General features: G+C 47.5%; 10 non-coding genes across 10 annotated transcripts; 5 read left to right on the top strand and 5 right to left on the bottom strand.

The window, feature by feature from the left end:
• Positions 1-6,152: 6,152 nt before the first annotated feature.
• On the top strand, positions 6,153-6,225 carry trnav-aac (transfer RNA valine (anticodon AAC)). Its single transcript has one exon. It is a non-coding gene; the product is annotated as a tRNA-Val (tRNA).
• Positions 6,226-9,077: 2,852 nt separating this feature from the next.
• Positions 9,078-9,151, top strand: trnat-agu (transfer RNA threonine (anticodon AGU)). Its single transcript has one exon. It is a non-coding gene; the product is annotated as a tRNA-Thr (tRNA).
• A 6,637-nt stretch (positions 9,152-15,788) lies between these two features.
• Positions 15,789-15,861, bottom strand: trnav-cac (transfer RNA valine (anticodon CAC)). The gene has a single exon. It is a non-coding gene; the product is annotated as a tRNA-Val (tRNA).
• A 451-nt stretch (positions 15,862-16,312) lies between these two features.
• trnae-uuc (transfer RNA glutamic acid (anticodon UUC)) lies at positions 16,313-16,384 on the bottom strand. The gene has a single exon. It is a non-coding gene; the product is annotated as a tRNA-Glu (tRNA).
• Positions 16,385-16,585: 201 nt separating this feature from the next.
• trnah-gug (transfer RNA histidin (anticodon GUG)) lies at positions 16,586-16,657 on the top strand. Its single transcript has one exon. It is a non-coding gene; the product is annotated as a tRNA-His (tRNA).
• Positions 16,658-17,231: 574 nt separating this feature from the next.
• Positions 17,232-17,304, bottom strand: trnav-aac (transfer RNA valine (anticodon AAC)). Its single transcript has one exon. It is a non-coding gene; the product is annotated as a tRNA-Val (tRNA).
• Positions 17,305-18,473: 1,169 nt separating this feature from the next.
• On the top strand, positions 18,474-18,545 carry trnad-guc (transfer RNA aspartic acid (anticodon GUC)). The gene has a single exon. It is a non-coding gene; the product is annotated as a tRNA-Asp (tRNA).
• Positions 18,546-19,179: 634 nt separating this feature from the next.
• On the bottom strand, positions 19,180-19,252 carry trnav-cac (transfer RNA valine (anticodon CAC)). Its single transcript has one exon. It is a non-coding gene; the product is annotated as a tRNA-Val (tRNA).
• Positions 19,253-19,703: 451 nt separating this feature from the next.
• On the bottom strand, positions 19,704-19,775 carry trnae-uuc (transfer RNA glutamic acid (anticodon UUC)). Its single transcript has one exon. It is a non-coding gene; the product is annotated as a tRNA-Glu (tRNA).
• A 201-nt stretch (positions 19,776-19,976) lies between these two features.
• On the top strand, positions 19,977-20,048 carry trnah-gug (transfer RNA histidin (anticodon GUG)). Its single transcript has one exon. It is a non-coding gene; the product is annotated as a tRNA-His (tRNA).
• Positions 20,049-20,895: the final 847 nt, after the last annotated feature.

Below are 20,895 nucleotides of genomic sequence, written 5' to 3'. Positions count from 1 at the left end.
CAGTGAGACAGCACGATGCCTGCAAGACTATGTCACGCTAAACGCCACAGATTGTGTTTGTCCAAATTTGAACTTTCACAAAAGCATGCTAGCAGACAAATGCGCCTCAGAGGACTTAAGGCTGGCTGTTATATGCTGGAATTACCTTTTTTTGACGCTCTTACGAATGCGATGTCAACGAAAACAGAACAAAGCACAAAAAAACCCTCAAGTCCTGCAGTTGGATAGAATGCCGTTACACGTCCAAGCCGTATTTGACTTCATCCTACCATTGCAACACGGGGCGTATATGGAAACGAACACACGCTACGAATTGTCTCTAATCAGTCCCTACAGTTGTAAGGCGCCTGGAAGCATGCACCCCCATCATTAATCTTTGCGCATCTGTGCAAGGTAAACTCTGGAGCAGTCTTTGAAACGGCTCAAAGGAAACACGTGATTGATTCCATGTGCATCTGGGGTTCATATCTTATTTACATTTAATTCAAGGGAAAGGCTTGGGTCAGTTTCAGACGGCCTCCAACAGCGAGATTCAAGCGCCCCACCTTCAGCCCAATCTGCGCCACCAGAACGCCAACGGCTCCTCTGCGCTCCGGGGTGCGGTTGTGACCCCGTAACCTAAAGTGTTGGTGGCAGACAAATGGAGACTAACAGGTGACGTCCTAGGACATGACTACATTGTGACACTCGGTGGGGATGGTGACCATTGCTTGGAAAAGAGTGCGAGGCCCCTTTAGAAAAACATTTTGTTAACAGGCATTCTGCCTCAGCCTAAACACCTATAGCTTGAAAAGCGCATGCTATTAGACAGGCACCTCTGCAAGACCTTAAGAGTCTCTTAAACTAGTGATAGTAAGGTGTTCCCAATGGGCGATGTTCGGCTTTCAAATCATCTCTCCTTGGAAGCGCCGAGATGCAGCTGTTTAAGGCTTAGAAGCACCTGACTGTTTCACTACCTAGCTGATCACTGTCAGTCAGGGAGCTCAGAGGTGAAAAGCCTGTCTGAGAGACAATTCGCCGTCGATCAGTTCAATATGTTCCGTACCAGCTCGGCGCACCTGAGATCATCTTGGTAGCCGTGTAGCTCAGATGATTGAGAGCGTGTGTGTGTGTACCACCGTGATTGGATGCCGGTCCTTCTCAGGTCACAGTAAACCTTCTGCTGCCTAACTTCCCTTATTTTTGGGGATCCCTTTGAAAAAGCAAAGGAAAAAAAAACCAGCTCTTCATCAGCGTGATCAACCTCACCCAGTGTGGCGCAGTGGCCTAATGGCTAAGGCATTGGCACTCTAAGCCAGGGATTGTGGGTTCGAGTCCCATCTGGGGTGCTCCTGTCCCCTTTTGAGAGTACAAATGTCCTTGCAATTTGCGAAGCTACAACCCCACCTTACTCAGTGAGCGGCTCTGCTTTTCTCTCACATACAGTTGGAAGAAAAACTTTTGTAAACAGCCCTTCGGAATGATGTGGATTTCTGCATGAATGGCTCCTAACATGTGATCTTATCTTTATCTAAGTCATAATAATCAATAAAGAGAGTCTGATTTAACAAACAACACACGCCCAACATTTGACATTGCTGTTTTAACAAATGTTTTAAACAATCAAGGTCATTGATGGAAAAAGTACGTGAACCCTTATATTAAGGAGCTAGTGGAACCTCCTTTATTGACAAAAACCTCAACCCCCACTTTCTGTAGCGGCTGGTCAGACCTGAGCAGCGGTTAGGAGGTATTTTGGCCTATTCCTCTATGCAAAACTGTTTCAGTTCATGTATATTTTTGGGATGTCTTCTGAACGGCCTGCTTCAGATCATGCCACAGCACTTCAATGGGATTGGGGTCAGGACTCTTACTTGGCCATCCCAAAATACGGAATTTCTTCTGTTTCAGCCACTCTGTTGTTGATGTACTCCTTTATTTTTGTCATGCTGCATGACCCAGCGTCTTTCGAGTTTTAGATCACAGGCAGACACCCTGACATTCTGCTGTAGAATTTCCTGATACATCTTGGAATTCATCGGTCCCTCGATGATTGCAAGCCGTACAGCCTCCGCCATGCTTCCCAGGTGGGATGAGGTTTTGGAGTTGGTATGCAGTGTTTTGTTATCTCCAAACATAACGCTGTGCACATTTACCAACAAGTTCAACTTTTGTCACGTCTGTCCACAGAACATTGTTCCAGGAGTTGCTGTGGAACATCCATGTGGTCTTTAGCAAACTTGAGAGGGGCAGTGGTGGTTTTTTTGTTGGGGAGAGCAGTGGTTTCCTCCGTGGTGACCTCGGATGATCACCACTCCTGTTCAGATTTCTTCTTATGGTGGACTCATGAACACAGACGTAAGACAAAGTAAACCACCTGTTTGCTAGATCCCATCCCCACTCAGCTAGTCAAAGATTCCCTCGAAGGACTGGCAGGACCTATAATTAGTATGATGAATGCATCGCTTGCGTCAGGCGTCGTACATGATCAATTTAAGGTAGTGGTTCTTAGACCGCTCCTTAAGAAGTCAAATTTGGATCCACAAGTTCTTAACAACTACAGGCCTGTCTCAAAGGTCCCATTTCAATCTAAAAGTCTTGAGAGAATAGTTGTTGCCCAACGTCAATCGTATCTGGATTCAAATAATATAATTGAGAAATTTCAGTCTGGTTTCTGAAACTGCATTAACGAGAGTCGTAAATGATATTCTCTTAGCTACTGATGCGGGGAATGCAACAGTGCTTGTGCTTCTAGATCTTAGAGCTGCCTTTGACACGGTTGACCTCTCTGTTTTGTTACACAGGCTTGAGTTTGAGGTTGGCTTATCTGGAACCGTCCTTCAGTGGTTTACTTCACATTTTACTCATCGTTTTCATTATGTTCAAATATCTAATAATTGTACTGCTTCATCAACGTCACCAGTTCAATTTGGGGTACCAGACGGATCAGTGCCGGGACCAATATTGCTCTCTCTCTCTACATGCTGCTGCTAGGTAGGATAATAAGAAAAAATAATATGAACTTTCATTCATATGCTGATGACACTCAAATAAACATTTTGTTTCCACCAAATGACAACTCTTCTATTATCACTTTAGTTAAATGCATTAATGAAGGAAAGACTTGGATGTGTGAAAACTTTTTGTAACTCAACTCTGAGAAAACTGAGGATCTGTTAATCGGAGGCAACAATACTGATAGGACTACTATAACTTCAGCACTTAACTCAGAGGATTTAAACATTTGCCTCAAAGAGACAGCACGTAACCTAGGCGGCATATTAGACACAAGGCTCTTAACAACTTGCATTGTTAAGTGCCTTGGGACAACCTTGTTGTGAAAGGCGCTATATAGAAATACATTGATTTGAACTGAATTGACAATGTAAAATGTTGTGTGTTTTTTGTTAAACAAGACTGTCTTTATTTATTATTATGCGTCAGATGAAGATCAGATCACATTTTAAGAGCCATTCATGTAGAAATCCAGATCATTCGTGTTTTAAAAGTCGCGGGAAAAGCGAAACGGGTGCTTTTCCTTTGTTGCGCAGACACACGACGACACCGTAGGCGGCAGGACTCGAAGCTTCGCAGGGAGACCCCGACGGCTTTCTAATCCATCGCCCTAACCACTCGGCCACGGCTGCAGCGCGCGCTGCTTTCTTGATACAGTCTAACATAGAGTGCCGGGCGGCGGTGGAAACCTTTTTCAAAGTCGCTTTTGGTTTAACAACAACAAAAAAAAATTTCACAAAATGCATGCTAGCAGACAAATGCGCCTCGGAGAACTTAAGGCTGGCTTCAAGTTGGAATGATAGTCTCCCCGTCCGGTCAGGAAAAGGGAACTTTGTTAGACAGAAAGAAGGAAGTAACAATAACGGAGAATTGTGTGCAAGGATTTTAGAAGCTGCGCAGCCCTGCAGTTTCAATAGCCCTTTTATTCGTGTTAGATGCTGGAATTGCCTTTTTTTGACGCTCTTACGAATGCGATGTCAACGAAAACAGAACAAAGCACAAAAAACTCTCAAGTCCTGCAGTTGGATAGTTGGATAGAATGCCGTTACGCGTCCAAGACGTATTTTCAAGACGTGATTCCCTGAGTCCCAAAAATTTGTAAGTTCTTTGGATGATCTGTGGACCGATCTTTCACGATGAAGAATTCCTTAAGAAGAATAGATCTCGGCCCACCATCCCAATGCCTCCATCTCAAAACAGCAACCTCCCACTGCCCTTAGTCTGCAAGGCAGTCCTTTCAAGTGCGATGATGACGCCGGGACCTTCGTTGCCTATTGTACGAGCTGAACTTTTGTGCTCATCAATTCAACGCTCTTTCCATCAACTCATCTTGTCTTTTGACGCTTCGTGTTTTGTGCTCCTTTGACTATCGGCATATCGGGTGACTGCAAACACTGAAGTTCTTGCTTACGGAGTGTGGAACAGTGTTTTCAAGTGATCGCTGTTCTGTCATGTTGACGCCGAGTGAATCTTTCTTTGGCAACATGGGCAGGCTGACAGCAAAAGTAATGGCAAATTTCTAGACTTATTTCTGAATATGAATGTTCTTTAGAAAAGGGATGCGGCGTTGCTTCTCCCCCGTGTAAAGGTCACGCATTCCAGACGTGGTTATGAGCGAACAGTTGCCGCAAGTGTTTGAAAAGAGCAAGCAGCCATGCCCCGTGTGAGGATCAAACTCAGGACCTTCAGATAAAGAGACTGATGCGCTACCAACTACGCCAACGAGGCCAGCTGCAGTGCACAGCCGGAAAGTTTGCCTCATATGGATTTCAGTCGCCCGTTCCCTAATCTTCAGACGCCCTCTGCTGGATGTTGCATTTGCCTTTTGATCTCACCGATACTTTTTTGGTCTGTTTCTGTTGCGAGTCTGTTTTTCAGATCTCACCTAGCACAAGTCTCTCTGGCTGAAGTGGCCTCTCTGCTTCAGCATCGTGCCCTCACTCAGCCATTAAAAACGTCACTCGGACTTCTGACATGCTGACATGAAATGTCAAGAGAGAGTGGCGGAGACGCTTAAGGCAGAGAGAAGATGAAGAGGGGGCGTGGCTGTGAAATGATTGACAGCTGCATGACGCTCTCCATGCAAGGTGTGACCACAGGCTAAAGGACACCTTTCGGCACATCAAGCTCTAAGCACACACCTGGAGGACGTGGGAAACGATCCCGCTACCTCTCGCATGCAAAGCGAGCGCCGTACCATGCAAGCTAACCCCCCTCGCTGGGGCTCATGCCTCGGTGTCGCCTAGTGCCGCTTGTTCCCCTCTTACCGGGTGCAGTTCACTGCCCTTCGTCTGCAAGGCAGTCGTGTAATTGCGGCTTTCTTGACTTATTGATGAAGGTCTGACTGGACGAGCGAATGACGCCTCTCCCCCGTCCTCAAGCTCGCTGACAGGATAAAATAGAAAGTGCTGCCGTGGCTCATTGGTTTAGGGGTATGATTCTCGCTTAGGGTGTGGGAGGTCCCGGGTTCAACTCCCGGCTGAGCCCTTGTGTGCTCTTTTTGTCCTCGTGACTGGGAACTGATATCCACATCACCTTGCAGCATCTGCTTATGGCAAATGATGGAATGTGACTAATGACTGAACGAGCCTGGTGAATACTCATCACGTGGCACAATGAGAGCATGCAGTCAGCTGTCCAAGGCAGCAACCTCATTGCTCGTTCAAAAGAACACGTACTGAAAACTCATCACCACTATGTCGTAAATGAGCACCGCAATCGCTTGTTGTCATGCGTCCTTACTTGGGAAATGCAGAAGCAAAAACTGCCCTCTCTCAGCCACCGAAACGTGTGCGGCTCGCCTTGCACTCTCTGCGCCTCGCATATTTATGGAGCTGTCTGCTCTTCTTTCTGTTGAAGTACGCAAGTTACGGGGCGTACTGCAGACTATGATGTGCTCAATGACAGCTTTCAAGATTTGAAAACTATGAGCTTGATGGCTCAAGTCGAACGAATGTGGTTGTTACGCAATTGATGATCAAACGCACATATTCTAACGATTCGTGAGAGTATGTTCTAAAGATCCTTGGCTCAATCCCGGGTTTCGGCATTTTGTTTCATCGCTCCCTTTGTTCCTCTCTCCAGCGCCCCCTGCCTAAAATGACGCGTCCCTTTCTCAGCCCGAAACGCAAGCGATACACCAGCAGCAGTCCCTACAGGTTTCCGTAGTGTAGTGGTTATCACGTTCGCCTAACACGCGAAAGGTCCCCGGTTCGAGACCGGGCGGAAACAGCCTCGATTTGCACGCTCCTGTACTTCACAGAGGTATTGAGCGACTGGTCATTTGTTCCCAATGTATTTCCAGTGCCTTCATGCACTCTTGTACCAAACGCACGTTCCTTCTGTACGCGGAGCCGATCATTTGCAATTGGGCTGTGCCGACAGACCAGGACGAGCTCTGTCGGCTCAAAAGCAGCGCAGGACCTGCAAGAACAACAGAAAGATTAGCATCCAGCGGGGGCTTCTTAGTGAGCCCAAGATCTCATCAAGAATCGGCTCCAGCAACAGGGCTGGGCGCATTGTTCCATTCTCCGACCACTCTCGGTGTAAACAAGTCCCTCCTGGTCTCTGCTTGAATTGCACTTTCCTGCGTTTGCTTTGGTGTAACTGGCTTCCCCTGCATGGGCGAATGTGAAGAAGATCCTTAGTAAGTCATTGAAGAAACCCGAGAAGAGGTCGGAGTGGTCTCTGTCGTTCATCAACGATCCAGTCAGGCAGTACTCCTCTGTAAAGCGCCGTTCGTTCACATCAATTGGCTTTTTTTTGCCTTCATTCGTGCAAGTAGTAAAAGCAGACGCCCCTATTCTGCCGTGACCCCGATTCGAACCGGGGTTGTTGCGGCCACAACGCAAAGTACTGACCACTATACGATCACGGCGAGTTACCGATACACACGTGGCAGGGCGGAAAAGGCTGTGCTCTCTTCATGTGACATAATTCGGAAAAGTCCTGACGTTGCATTTCAACTGAGCCCCAGTATACATCGACCCTTCGACACTCTGAGTGACAACTCTCTTGCGTGTTTTCTAATATTTCTGTAGTTTGCTTGCATGATGCCCGGAACAGCAGGGTTGTGCGCTCCTATATGGTCTAGCGGTTAGGATTCCTGGTTTTCACCCAGGCGGCCAGAGCTGACCATCGCTGCAGGAGGTGGGAGGGTTACTCTGGTAGACAGGGCTGACCTTTGGCAATAGGATTTATACTCTCCAAGATGATATTTGCACTTTCTGGAGAGGCGATTTTCTCCACTTCAGTAGCCCGATTTCGTCGATTGCGTGGAGAGGGCTGTAGAATGTGGCGCCGCCTTTCCTGCTCCGTCCATGACAGGCGTGCTGGACTCTGGAGAGAGAGCACGGTCCATCAGCGCACACCAATAAAGGCACTGGAAGCCGCTGAATCGCATTGGCGAAGCTCAGCACTGGGCCGCTGGACACATCTGACCACTGTTTCCGTAGTGTAGTGGTTATCACGTTCGCCTCACACGCGAAAGGTCCCCGGGTGGAAACGGACTTCAGACTTCTTTTGTCGCCACGCACAAAAGGGGATTGGGGATTCGCCTAGCGCTGTTATCGAACAGACCCACTCACCTCTTAGTGTGGCGGGATCTGCACAGTGCATGTCGCAGCGCATCCTGCTTTCACTTCAATGCGCGTCCTGATGTACCCCTGTCTCCCGCGTGACAGGTGGGGACAGGTGACAGGTCCTATACTAATGAGGAAGACATCGCTCTCTCCGACCCCCCGGCATCGTGTCCCGACCCACCGTGCTGGAAGCCGACGCGTGCTGTGATTCCTTTACGGAGCAGAAATGACAACCGAGGAGCCGAGAGATCATTTCAGCATTTCGCGTCTGAACGGAAAACACAAACGACCAACTCAGAATGACTTGCCTTTGACGCTTTTCAAAGCGTTCTTTGTGCACGACGACTGCGCCGCCTAGCAGATACAAATGGGTTGTACAACTTTGAACTAGTAAATGGAAGAGGGCTAAGCCTCCTCTCTTTTAGCCCAGGTTCGATCTGTCTCCCAGAATCACCAGGGCGCACACACACACACCCGTGCCGTTGAAGTGCTCTGCTTCATTTCTAAGGGCAACTCAACATTCACTCCTACCCCGAGTGCAGAAAAGACAGCGTCCGCAGCAACAACAGCTCAGGTCTCTGCACAGGAGCTAAGCTGCCCCCATCTCCTCTGCTCTGCGGCTCCTGCAGAGCGGAGTCCTGCCTGGAGCTGTGTTTGCAGGCGGCGGCTCCCCACGCTCTGTCTGTGCGTCGTGAAATTAATTAATAACGTTAATAAATTTATAAAGTTAATTTATAAAGTTAATAAAGTTATAAATTAGAAATTAATAACGATATAATTATATTCATGTACCGCAACACAAGAATAGTACACGCTGTACATTGTCTGTCGATAATGTTTCTGTAGTGCTTTAGTGGGTTAGGTTCCTGACTTCCATGTCACACGGTCTATGATTGAATCCCATGGAACTATGACTTTATTTTTTAACAAACATTTCTTTGAAAAAATGAAACGTTTCCCTTGGACAGAGATTAAATAAAACCTCACTTTTTTAGGTTTTACTGTGCAGAGTGAGGTTTTACCTCACTTTTTTTGAGCAGAAGGTTTACTGTGACCTGAGAAGGGCCGGCATCCAATCACGGTGGTAAATACACACAAGCTCTCACTCATCTGAGCTACACGGCTACCAAGATGATCTCGGGTGCGCCGAGCTGGTACGGAACATATTGAACTGATCGATGGCGAATTGTCTCTCAGACAGGCTTTTCACCTCTAAGCTCCCTGACTGACAGTGATCAGCTAGGTAGTGAAACAGTCAGCTGCTTCTAAGCCTTAAACAGCTGCATCTCGGCGCTTCCACGGATGAGATGATTTGAAAGCCGAACATCACCCATTGGGAACACCTTACTATCACTAGTTTAAGAGACTCTTAAGGTCTTGCAGAGGTGCCTGTCTAATAGCATGCGCTTTGCAAGCTATAGGTGTTTAGGCTGAGGCAGAATGCCTAACAAAATGTTTTTCTAAAGGTGTGTCCAAGTGGCTGCAAAAGGACAACACTCCCGGGGCACTGTGGCTTAGTTGGTTAAAGCGCCTGTCTAGTAAACAGGAGATCCTGGGTTCGAATCCCAGCGGTGCCTTCTTTGTTCTGTCTTCTTGAACAGTACTGGTCATTATGGACAACCGCCTACGGCTAGACTTAATTAAATGCAAGTATTCATTTCCTGTCTTTAACGCGACTTGTTTTTCTTAAAATGGATGCAACTTGCAAAACATGAAATACCTTCACAAACCTTGCTAATCAGCGCTAGCGGCTGGCAAAAAAAAAAGAAGTCAGCAATGTTTTTTTCTTTAACCTTAACCCTACTAATGGAGAAGAGTTAAACGACCGAGTCTATGCAGCTTAAACGGTGCGCACGTCGGGTTCTTAGCTGGTAAATCACGCTCACCCCAGTCCTTAATCTTTTAAAGAGGATACAAAATTGAACCTAGTCGCCACATCACATACATCCTGTTCAATGATAAAAAGGTAACATCTATCCTCGCTCCAGACTAAATCTCACGTTGAGGGCATATTTTTTTTCACTTTACCGTGAGTCGGGCTCGGCTGCACAGAGGAGAGAGCAGACCAATGAGGTCACGGGGACAGGGGAGTCACACGCTGGTGGTTTGAATACGCGGAAGATCACTGAGGGATCCACAGTATATGGACCCTCCGTGCGCCATCAGTCCGCACTCCGGACTCTGAATCCTGCCATCCGAGTTAAGATCTCGGCGGAACCTGAGGCACAGTTCCTTCTTAAAACGTAATCTGGTGAGCATTTCTAGAATCGTACTTGTATAGATGCAGCCTTTAATGTGTTGCTAGGTTAAAATTGATGACTTCTTGTATTTCAGTAGGCAACTGCCCTCTTGATTTCGGATTTAATTTCTTTATTACAGGGGCGCTTTTATGATGACAGAGTCATGTTCAGGTACTTTGCTTGATTGAGGAAGCTCATTTCGGACTCTGTGATCTGCTCACCTGGAAAGGTCTGCTGTACTACTACAAGAGAGAAGTAGAGTCTGGAAGAAGGGACAATTTTATGATGCTTTGGAAGGTAATGTTTTTTTTTTCTTTGAAATCGAAATGAATCAGAATAGCAGTGCAAAAGACAAACTCTTTGGTTTGGTTTAAAGAGATATGGTTTTAAAACAGACAACATGTAGAAAACAGGTGTTTCTCACTTTTGGAAAAGAATGGACCGGGGGTAATATTTTACTAGTTGCAGGGCTGAGCTCACTGGGTTACAGTCCTGCAGTGTTACACCAGGTCCAGTGGCGCAATGGATAAGGCGTCTGATTACGAATCAGGAGATTGCAGGTTCGACTCTTACCTGGCTCGGGTCATTTTTAAACACATCGGGCTGCTCCCTAAGTAGTCTGTGCTACTTACTGCATTGTAATCGTACCCAGTAAGAGATTTCCTTCATGTAAATGAACTGCACCTGACAGCTTTAGAAAAACACCTGGGCTCAGTACGGTGCTGAGAGCTCAGCGTTGCTGTTCTAATTAGCACGCACTGCATCGGCTATGAGCCCGAACCTTTCAATTATTCCGATCAGTAAGTCAACACGTAGTCCACATGAACGGTAGAAATATTCTCTTGTCTGTCTCTTGTTTGTATAGAACTGAATGTCCCTGACAATGTACTGTTAGTTTTAATTGAAGAACGGCATTTGTGTTCAAATATACCAGACAAGTTTATGTAACTGCTCATGCGACACTCAGTTGTAATTAGTCAAGAAATAAAGTCGAACAACAGCTGCGGGTTTGATTCTGAACGTATCAGATTGCAGCGCCTTTTACTTCCATTGACAAATGATAGAGATTCGAAGAGAGATCCTTCAGACCAGCAAGCAAACCCACGGCTATTTCGGTTTTCTATCTAGGCAACGTTGGTGTTTGCAATAGCATACATGAAAGCGTGATGCAATTTCTGTGGCTACATTTGTTGCACGTCATGCACAGTAAGAGTGTTTCTAACACCAAATAAAAAGTCAACAATTAGCGATCACGCCTTCTCCTCAGTTAACCCACTGAAACCCTTGCTTTTAACAGTTCTTTACTGCGTGCTTTACCAGCACCTACATATCGTGTCGGTTCTTTCAGCTTTATTCATTAGGTTTTCAAAGGCATAAGCAGAGCACCAGAGGTGCGAAGGCAAAGTGTGTGGTTATCGGAAGAATTGATGTCCGTGGCAGCAGGTCCAAGCGATTTCGCGTTGTTATAGTACCAGGAAAGGAGAAGCGGCACTTCGCCTCTGCCGCGCAGGCACAAGGCGACATGCGGCAGACGCCGGAGTCGGCAGGTTTCGAACCTGCGCGGGGAGTCCCCAACGCATTTCGATCCCATCGCCTTAAACACTCGAGCACGACAAATGCGAGCTCGCCGCCGCCGCATTCCTCCTATAATCAAACACGGACTGCGAGGTGGCTGCGGATACCTTTTTAAAGTTGCTCTCCGTTAAAAAAAAATACCTTTCACAAGATACGTGCCGGCAGATAGACACACCTCAGAGGGTTTAAGGCTGGCTTCACGTTCAAATGATAAAGTCCCCCCGTCCGGATGTCAAAATGCAACTTTGGCAGACAGAACAAACATCAACAAACCACAAATGTGGACAAGGATTTTACAAGCTGCACCACACTGCACTTTCAAAAGCATTTACGTTCGTGTTAGACGCAGGACTTGCCTTTGATTTGCGCGCTTACGAACGTCATGGAAAACGAAACAAAACTAAAGCCCTCAGCTCCTTCACGTGATTATAATGGCGTTACGTGTCGAAGCAGTAATTTACGTCATCCTACCACTGCAACACGGGGAATAGAGAGAAATGAGCACACGCTACGAATCGTCTCAATCACTCCCTAGAGTCGTAAGGCGCATTGAAGGGTGCACCCCCATCATTAATCGTTGCGCCTCTGTGAAAGGAAAGCTCTTGGGCAGTCTTTGAAACAGCTCGGATGAAACACTTGATTGCTTCCATGTGCATCTGGAGCCCACCCAGTGGGCAAAAGACGTATAATATACGTCTATTAAACGCATACCTTATACGTCTAAATGTGGTCTACAATTCGTCTAGAATGAAATTCTAATATACGTCTAAAGTTATACGTCAATTATACGTCTATGTTTAGACGTTCATTATACATAAATGGTTGGAGTTCTATTATACGGATAAATTTAGAGGACTATTATACATATATGGTTGGAGTTCCGGATAACTTTAGAGGTCTATTATACGGATAACTTTAGAGGACTATTATACGTATATGGTTAGAGGTCTATTATACGTATAACTTTAGAGGTCTATTATACGTATATGGTTAGAGGTCTATTATACGTATAACTTTAGAGGTCTATTATACGTATATGGGTAGAGGTCTATTATACATCAAAGATAGATTTTATAGGTGTAGAAACAAGTAAACCAAGCCAATGATTAGATTTAGAAATGTATTCTGAAAATACACATTCACACCTGAAACATATGTATTTCAAATTATACATTGTATACAATCAATCAACAATCAACATATGGGCAATAATCATAAAAAAACACAACTAGTCTTAAACTTCAGCTACAAATTCTGGTAACATGGCAATATACAGTATAGTAATGACAAACACAAAACTAATTACATTAACACACTAACTCAAAACCACATTTTGATTCAAATATACATTTTAAAATGTACAACTTCTATATTTCCAAGAAAAAAAAATATTACAATGGAAGTTAAGATGATTTTTTTCCACTATTTGCAAACCCTGTCTAATTGTCCTAACAGTTAGAACCAAAAACCTATTATTTTCAGTGTCCAGATCTCCTGGCCCCCTGTCTTTCATATGCATTCTTCAAGTAACACATTGCATGCTCCTTTATTTCTTTTTCTGTTGATGTAGGGTGGGACTTCAGCACCGCAGCTAGGAAAAAATTATATAATATTACTTCCCAAATAAATGATGATTAATATCTTCTTTAGTATAATCTAAAAAGTGAACGGTTTACTAAGCTCAAAACTGAAATAAATGTATAAAATTTGGCTTGCATCATAGCAGTTGAGCAATAAAGTCTGTCCTAATTAAAGAGTACCCAAAGTTTGAAAGTACAACATAGAATAAGAATAGAGAAACGGCAAAACGATTTTGTGTCATCTTCCCCATTCACACTATTTTATGTGCCATTTTTTGCTTATTCACGTACTATTTTAATCAAAATAATATTAAGAAAGATCTGTATGTATTCAGATAGTATTATTATTGTTCATACTTACTCGTCAAAAGAGGATTGCTGAGATATTTGCGGATATACTTCTACGTTTGAAAAACGTGTCCAAAATTGTGACCAACGAATACTAGCAATGCATTGTGGTATATAACCGGAAAATATGTTGGGTTCGATATTTTCTCAACGTATGCGTTTATTAATGTTGTCGATATTATGGTTGAAATATAACATTGATAATACATCGCGGCTATGTGCCCCCTGCTATGAGCTGATGTGCAATTTTAACGCATGTAGTTAGTAAGGATCGGTCACTGTTGTATGGTATTATATATAATGACATTATGGAATAGGATGGGGACAGGCCTGGCATCACGGGGGGAGGGGGGAATGTTGCCCCTTCAGTTTTGGGCAAAAAGATTTACCTAACTTAATTTGCGCCCTAAAAAAATAGTTGTACTTTGTCAATGGTCAGACAACACTAAATGACAGGAACAGTCACTCAGTCTGTTTGATGGGCAGGAGGGCTATCCGTCCAGGAACTGCACATATCAGTGTCGTTATTGAGTGTCAACTATACGATCCTGTTTGCTCAGGTGGACCGATTCCTTGCAGTAGTTTATCATTATACTTAAAATCGTTATATAACTAGGACTAGTTATAGCAGTCTGTGCTTTCTGTTGGTTTTACAACATTTTTTCTTAACGATTCAGAACGTCCATGTAGCTGCAAAAATGAACGCTTATGGTACTTTTCGCTCCAGGCAATACTCTCCAGTGAGAGTGACGAAAAATGTGAAACTGAACTTCATCGCAAATACCAGATTGCTAGTCGATATCTTCTATCATAAAGCACTAATTAATGGCATAGCTGCGAGATTTCATTTGGGTAGCTGCACCGTACAGCTCCGTTTCAACCGAAATATCACCCCCGCTCAGAATTTCAGACGCCCCCCTACAGATTTTTCCCCGGGCACCGCGCACTGATGGGGGACGGGGTTTCCAGGAAATGGTATCAACTTTTCTCAAGAAAATAAAAATAGAAACTCTATAGGCACTCAAACATTTTACTGTTTTTTTTTCAGGCAGGTGGCAAGACCCCTCCGCAAAACCCTTGTATGCCAAGCTGTGGGCATTGATTCGTCGAATATACGTATATTCACGGCGAAAATACGGCTATACGTATATATACGTCGCCTCGACGTATAATCAACGTCGAATTGCAACCGTAAAATCGACGACATTAATAAATGCATATATAACGTCGAAAACACATCTAACACTAGGAGTATACGGCACTCTGCACAGTGTACGAAGTAAATTATTTTCGCAGTAATTAATTTACACGTGTATAATAAATATAGTAAATATAATTAATTACTGCAAAAATAATTTACTTCGTACACTGTGCAGAGTGCTGTATACTCCTAGTGTTAGATGTGTTTTCGACGTTATATATGCGTTTATTAATGTTTATTTCACAGTGTCGTGCACCTTTTCATTGCTCTCGCTTTCAGAGCCTCCGCACGGCACACGACTCGACATCAGGAAGCACATTGAAGTGAAAGCAGGGAGCGCTGCGACATGCACTGTGCAGATCCCGCCACACTAAGAAGTATATAAGCGTCAAAGGCAAGTCATTCCGAGTTGGTCGTTTGTGTTTTCCGTTCAGACGCGAAATGCTGAAATGATCTCTCGGCTCCTCGGTTGTCATTTCTGCTCCGTAAAGGAATCACAGCACGCGTCGCCTTCCAGCACGCTGGGTCGGGACACGATGCCGGGGGTCGGAGCGTGTGATGTCTTCCTCGTTAGTATAGTGGCAAGTATCCCCGCCTGTTACGCGGGAGACCGGGGTTCGATTCCCCGATGGGGAGTAGCTTTTCTTTTACCTCCTTAGAGAAAGGACTGCCTTTCACTTCTCTGTTTTCTAACACAGCGTCGTGCACCTTTTCATTGCTCTCGCTTTCAGAGCCTCCGCACGGCACAAGACTCGACATCAGGAAGCACATTGAAGTGAAAGCAGGGAGCGCTGCGACATGCACTGTGCAGATCCCGCCACACTAAGAGGTGAGTGGGTCTGTTCGATGCACAAAGAACGCTTTGATAAGCGTCAAAGGCAAATCATTCCGAGTTGGTCGTTTGTGTTTTCCGTTCAGACGCGAAATGCTGAAATGATCTCTCGGCTCCTCGGTTGTCATTTCTGCTCCGTAAAGGAATCACAGCACGAGTCGGCTTCCAGCACGGTGGGTCGGGACACGATGCCGGGGGTCGGAGAGAGTGATGTCTTCCTCGTTAGTATAGGACCTGTCACGTGGACCTGTCACCTGTCCCCACCTGTCACGCGGGAGACCGGGGTACATCAGGACGCGCATTGAAGTGAAAGCAGGATGCGCTGCGACATGCACTGTGCAGATCCCGCCACACTAAGAGGTGAGTGGGTCTGTTCGATCACAGCACTAGGCGAATCCCCAATCCCCTTTTGTGCGTGGCGACAGAAGAAGTCTGGTCTGTTTCCGCCCGGTTTCGATCCGGGGACCTTTCGCGTGTGAGGCGAACGTGATAACCACTACACTACGGAAACTGTGGTCAGATGTGCCCAGCGGCCCAGCGCTGAGCTTCGCCAATGCGATTCAGCTGCTTCCAGTGCCTTTATTGGGGTGCGCTGATGGACCGTGCTCTCTCTCCAGAGACCAGCACGCCTGTCATGGACGGAGCAGGAAAGACGGCGCCACATTCTACAGCCCTCTCCACGCAATCGACGAAATCGGGCTACTGAAGTGGAGAAAATCGCCTCTCCAGAAAGTGCAAATATCATCTTGGAGAGTATAAATCCTATTGCCGAAGGTCAGCCCTGTCTACCAGAGTGACCCTCCCACCTCCTGCAGCGATGGTCAGCTCATCTCACACGCGAGAAGTTTCGGCTGGAAACAAGCGCCCCCTCTTCTCGCACGTTTTGCACGTTGAGTAGTTTTAATGCGGCTCCTTCGTACACAGTGCTGATCTTTTGGAAAGCAGGAGGCAAAATTGACACGTTCCCATACCGGGAGTCGAACCCGGGCCGCCTGGGTGAAAACCAGGAATCCTAACCGCTAGACCATATGGGAGTGCACAACCCTGCTGTTCCGGGCATCATGCAAGCAAACTACATAAATATGAGAAAACACGCAAGAGAGTTGTCACTCAGAGTGTCGAAGGGTCGATGTATACTGGGGCTCAGTTGAAATGCAACGTCAGGACTTTCCCGAATTATGTCACACGAAGAGAGCACAGCCTTTTCCGCCCTGCCATGTGTGTATTGGTAACTCGCCGTGATCGTATAGTGGTCAGTACTTTGCGTTGTGGCCGCAACAACCCCGGTTCGAATCCGGGTCACGGCAGAATAGGGGCGTCTGCTTTTACTACTTGCACGAATGAAGGCAAAAAAAAGCCAATTGATGTGAACGAACGGCACTTTACAGAGGAGTACTGCCTGACTGGATCGTTGATGAACGACAGAGACCACTCCGACCTCTTCTCGGGTTTCTTCAATGACTTACTAAGGATCTTCTTCACATTCGCCCATGCAGGGGAAGCCAGTTACACCAAAGCAAACGCAGGAAAGTGCAATTCAAGCAGAGTCCAGGAGGGACTTGTTTACACCGAGAGTGGTCGGAGAATGGAACAATGCGCCCAGCCCTGTTGCTGGAGCCGATTCTTGATGAGATCTTGGGCTCACTAAGAAGCCCCCGCTGGATGCTAATCTTTCTGTTGTTCTTGCAGGTCCTGCGCTGCTTTTGAGCCGACAGAGCTCGTCCTGATCTGTCGGCACAGCCCAATTGCAAATGATCGGCTCCGCATACAGAAGGAACGTGCGTTTGGTACAAGAGTGCATGAAGGCACCGGAAATACATTGGGAACAAATGACCGGTCGCTCAATACCTCTGTGAAGTACAGGAGCGTGCAAAACGAGGCTGTTTCCGCCCGGTCTCGAACCGGGGACCTTTCGCGTGTTAGGCGAACGTGATAGCCGCTACACCACGGAAACCTGCAGGGACTGCTGCTGGTGTCTCGCTTGCGTTTCGGGCTGAGAAAGGGACGCGTCACTTTAGGCAGGGGGCGCTGGAGAGAGGAACAAAGGGCGCGATGAAACAAAACACCGAAACCCGGGATCTTTAGATCTTCAGTCTAACGCTCTCCCAGCTGAGCTATTTCGGCGGTGCACAGAGCCCACAGCCACCTGTTCCAGCCTTCCTGTGTTGCGGCATGAGCGCACCAAGAGTAGCGGGAGAGTGTTGCAGGAACGTCACTCAGAAGGAAAGCCACCCAGGTGCGCCCTCTGAGCTCTGTCCAGTGCATCTTCCTCGCATGGACTCCTGCCTGCGACGGGCAGGAAACAATTAGCAAGAACAGAACAACACCCCATGGGTGTCTCATGACCACACCTTAGGTTGTGACACGTGCAGGTGTGAGGGGTTGCCGGGCTACTTTGGAGCAGAGCTTGGGCGGAGGGAGGGCGGGAAAGCAGACAAAGAGGTGACACCTCAAGGTCTGCACGATCACAGCTCTCCGCCGCCCCAGGCTTCCGCTCGATAAGCTGCTGGACACACCCGCCCCTCCTCACACAGACCGTGGAAAAGCCCCCGAGTCGGAGGGCTCTCTCTTCCTCCCAGGAGCTCTTGGACACGACGCACAGACAGGGTGCGGGGAGCCGCCGCCTGCAAACACGGCTCCAGGCAGGACTCCACTCCGTAGGAGCCGCAGAGCAGAGGAGATGGGGGCAGCTTAGCTCCTGTGCAGAGACCTGAGCTGCTGTTGCTGCAGACGCTGTCTTTTCTGCACTCGGGGTAGGAGTGAATGTTGAGTTGCCCTTAGAAATGAAGCAGAGTACTTCAACGGCACGGGTGTGTGTGTGTGCGTGCGCCCTGGTGATTCTGGGAGACAGATCGAACCTGGGCTAAAAGAGAGGAGGCTTAGCCCTCTTCCATTTGTATCTGCTTGGCGGCGCAGTTGTCGTGCACAAAGAACGCTTTGAAAAGCGTCCAAAGCAAGTCATTCCGAGTTGGTCGTTTGTGTTTTCCGTTCAGACGCGAAATGCTGAAATGATCTCTCGGCTCCTCGGTTGTCATTTCTGCTCCGTAAAGGAATCACAGCACGCGTCGCCTTCCAGCACGCTGGGTCGGGACACGATGCCGGGGGTCGGAGCGTGTGATGTCTTCCTCGTTAGTATAGTGGCAAGTATCCCCGCCTGTCACGCGGGAGACCGGGGTTCGATTCCCCGACGGGGAGTAGCTTTTCTTTTACCTCCTTAGAGAAAGGACTGCCTTTCACTTCTCTGTTTTCTAACACAGCGTCGTGCACCTTTTCATTGCTCTCGCTTTCAGAGCCTCCGCACGGCACACGACTCGACATCAGGAAGCACATTGAAGTGAAAGCAGGGAGCGCTGCGACATGCACTGTGCAGATCCCGCCACACTAAGAGGTGAGTGGGTCTGTTCGATGCACAAAGAACGCTTTGATAAGCGTCAAAGGCAAATCATTCCGAGTTGGTCGTTTGTGTTTTCCGTTCAGACGCGAAATGCTGAAATGATCTCTCGGCTCCTCGGTTGTCATTTCTGCTCCGTAAAGGAATCACAGCACGAGTCGGCTTCCAGCACGGTGGGTCGGGACACGATGCCGGGGGTCGGAGAGAGTGATGTCTTCCTCGTTAGTATAGGACCTGTCACGTGGACCTGTCACCTGTCCCCACCTGTCACGCGGGAGACCGGGGTACATCAGGACGCGCATTGAAGTGAAAGCAGGATGCGCTGCGACATGCACTGTGCAGATCCCGCCACACTAAGAGGTGAGTGGGTCTGTTCGATCACAGCACTAGGCGAATCCCCAATCCCCTTTTGTGCGTGGCGACAGAAGAAGTCTGGTCTGTTTCCACCCGGTTTCGATCCGGGGATCTTTCGCGTGTGAGGCGAACGTGATAACCACTACACTACGGAAACTGTGGTCAGATGTGCCCAGCGGCCCAGTGCTGAGCTTCGCCAATGCGATTCAGCTGCTTCCAGTGCCTTTATTGGGGTGCGCTGATGGACCGTGCTCTCTCTCCAGAGACCAGCACGCCTGTCATGGACGGAGCAGGAAAGACGGCGCCACATTCTACAGCCCTCTCCACGCAATCGACGAAATCGGGCTACTGAAGTGGAGAAAATCGCCTCTCCAGAAAGTGCAAATATCATCTTGGAGAGTATAAATCCTATTGCCGAAGGTCAGCCCTGTCTACCAGAGTGACCCTCCCACCTCCTGCAGCGATGGTCAGCTCGTCTCACACGCGAGAAGTTTCGGCTGGAAACAAGCGCCCCCTCTTCTCGCACGTTTTGCACGTTGAGTAGTTTTAATGCGGCTCCTTCGTACACAGTGCTGATCTTTTGGAAAGCAGGAGGCAAAATTGACACGTTCCCATACCGGGAGTCGAACCCGGGCCGCCTGGGTGAAAACCAGGAATCCTAACCGCTAGACCATATGGGAGTGCACAACCCTGCTGTTCCGGGCATCATGCAAGCAAACTACATAAATATGAGAAAACACGCAAGAGAGTTGTCACTCAGAGTGTCGAAGGGTCGATGTATACTGGGGCTCAGTTGAAATGCAACGTCAGGACTTTCCCGAATTATGTCACACGAAGAGAGCACAGCCTTTTCCGCCCTGCCACGTGTGTATCGGTAACTCGCCGTGATCGTATAGTGGTCAGTACTTTGCGTTGTGGCCGCAACAACCCCGGTTCGAATCCGGGTCACGGCAGAATAGGGGCGTCTGCTTTTACTACTTGCACGAATGAAGGCAAAAAAAAGCCAATCGATGTGAACGAACGGCACTTTACAGAGGAGTACTGCCTGACTGGATCGTTGATGAACGACAGAGACCACTCCGACCTCTTCTCGGGTTTCTTCAATGACTTACTAAGGATCTTCTTCACATTCGCCCATGCAGGGGAAGCCAGTTACACCAAAGCAAACGTAGGAAAGTGCAATTCAAGCAGAGACCAGGAGGGACTTGTTTACACCAAGAGTGGTCGGAGAATGGAACAATGCGCCCAGCCCTGTTGCTGGAGCCGATTCTTGATGAGATCTTAGGCTCACTAAGAAGCCCCCGCTGGATGCTAATCTTTCTGTTGTTCTTGCAGGTCCTGCGCTGCTATTGAGCCGACAGAGCTCGTCCTGATCTGTCGGCACAGCCCAATTGCAAATGATCGGCTCCGCATACAGAAGGAACGTGCGTTTGGTACAAGAGTGCATGAAGGCACCGGAAATACATTGGGAACAAATGACTGGTGGTTCAAGACCTCTGTGAAGTGCAGGAGCGTGCAAGAAGAGGCTGTTTGCACCCAGTCTCGAACCGGGGACCTTTCGCGTGTTAGGCGAACGTGATAGCCGCTACACTACGGAAACCTGTAGGGACTGCTGCTGGTGTCTCGCTTGCGTTTCGGGCTGAGAAAGGGACGCGTCACTTTAGGCAGAGGGCGCTGGAGATAGGAACAAAGGGCGCGATGAAACAAAATGCCGAAACCCGGGATCGAGCCAGGGACCTTTAGAACATACTCTCACGAATCGTTAGAATACGTGTGTTTGATCATCAATTGCGTAACAAC

The sequence above is a fragment of the Lepisosteus oculatus genome, unplaced genomic scaffold (assembly GCF_040954835.1).
Source record: "Lepisosteus oculatus isolate fLepOcu1 unplaced genomic scaffold, fLepOcu1.hap2 HAP2_SCAFFOLD_52, whole genome shotgun sequence".
Lineage (NCBI taxonomy): Eukaryota > Metazoa > Chordata > Actinopteri > Semionotiformes > Lepisosteidae > Lepisosteus > Lepisosteus oculatus.
This window is presented reverse-complemented; position numbering and strand designations above follow the sequence as displayed.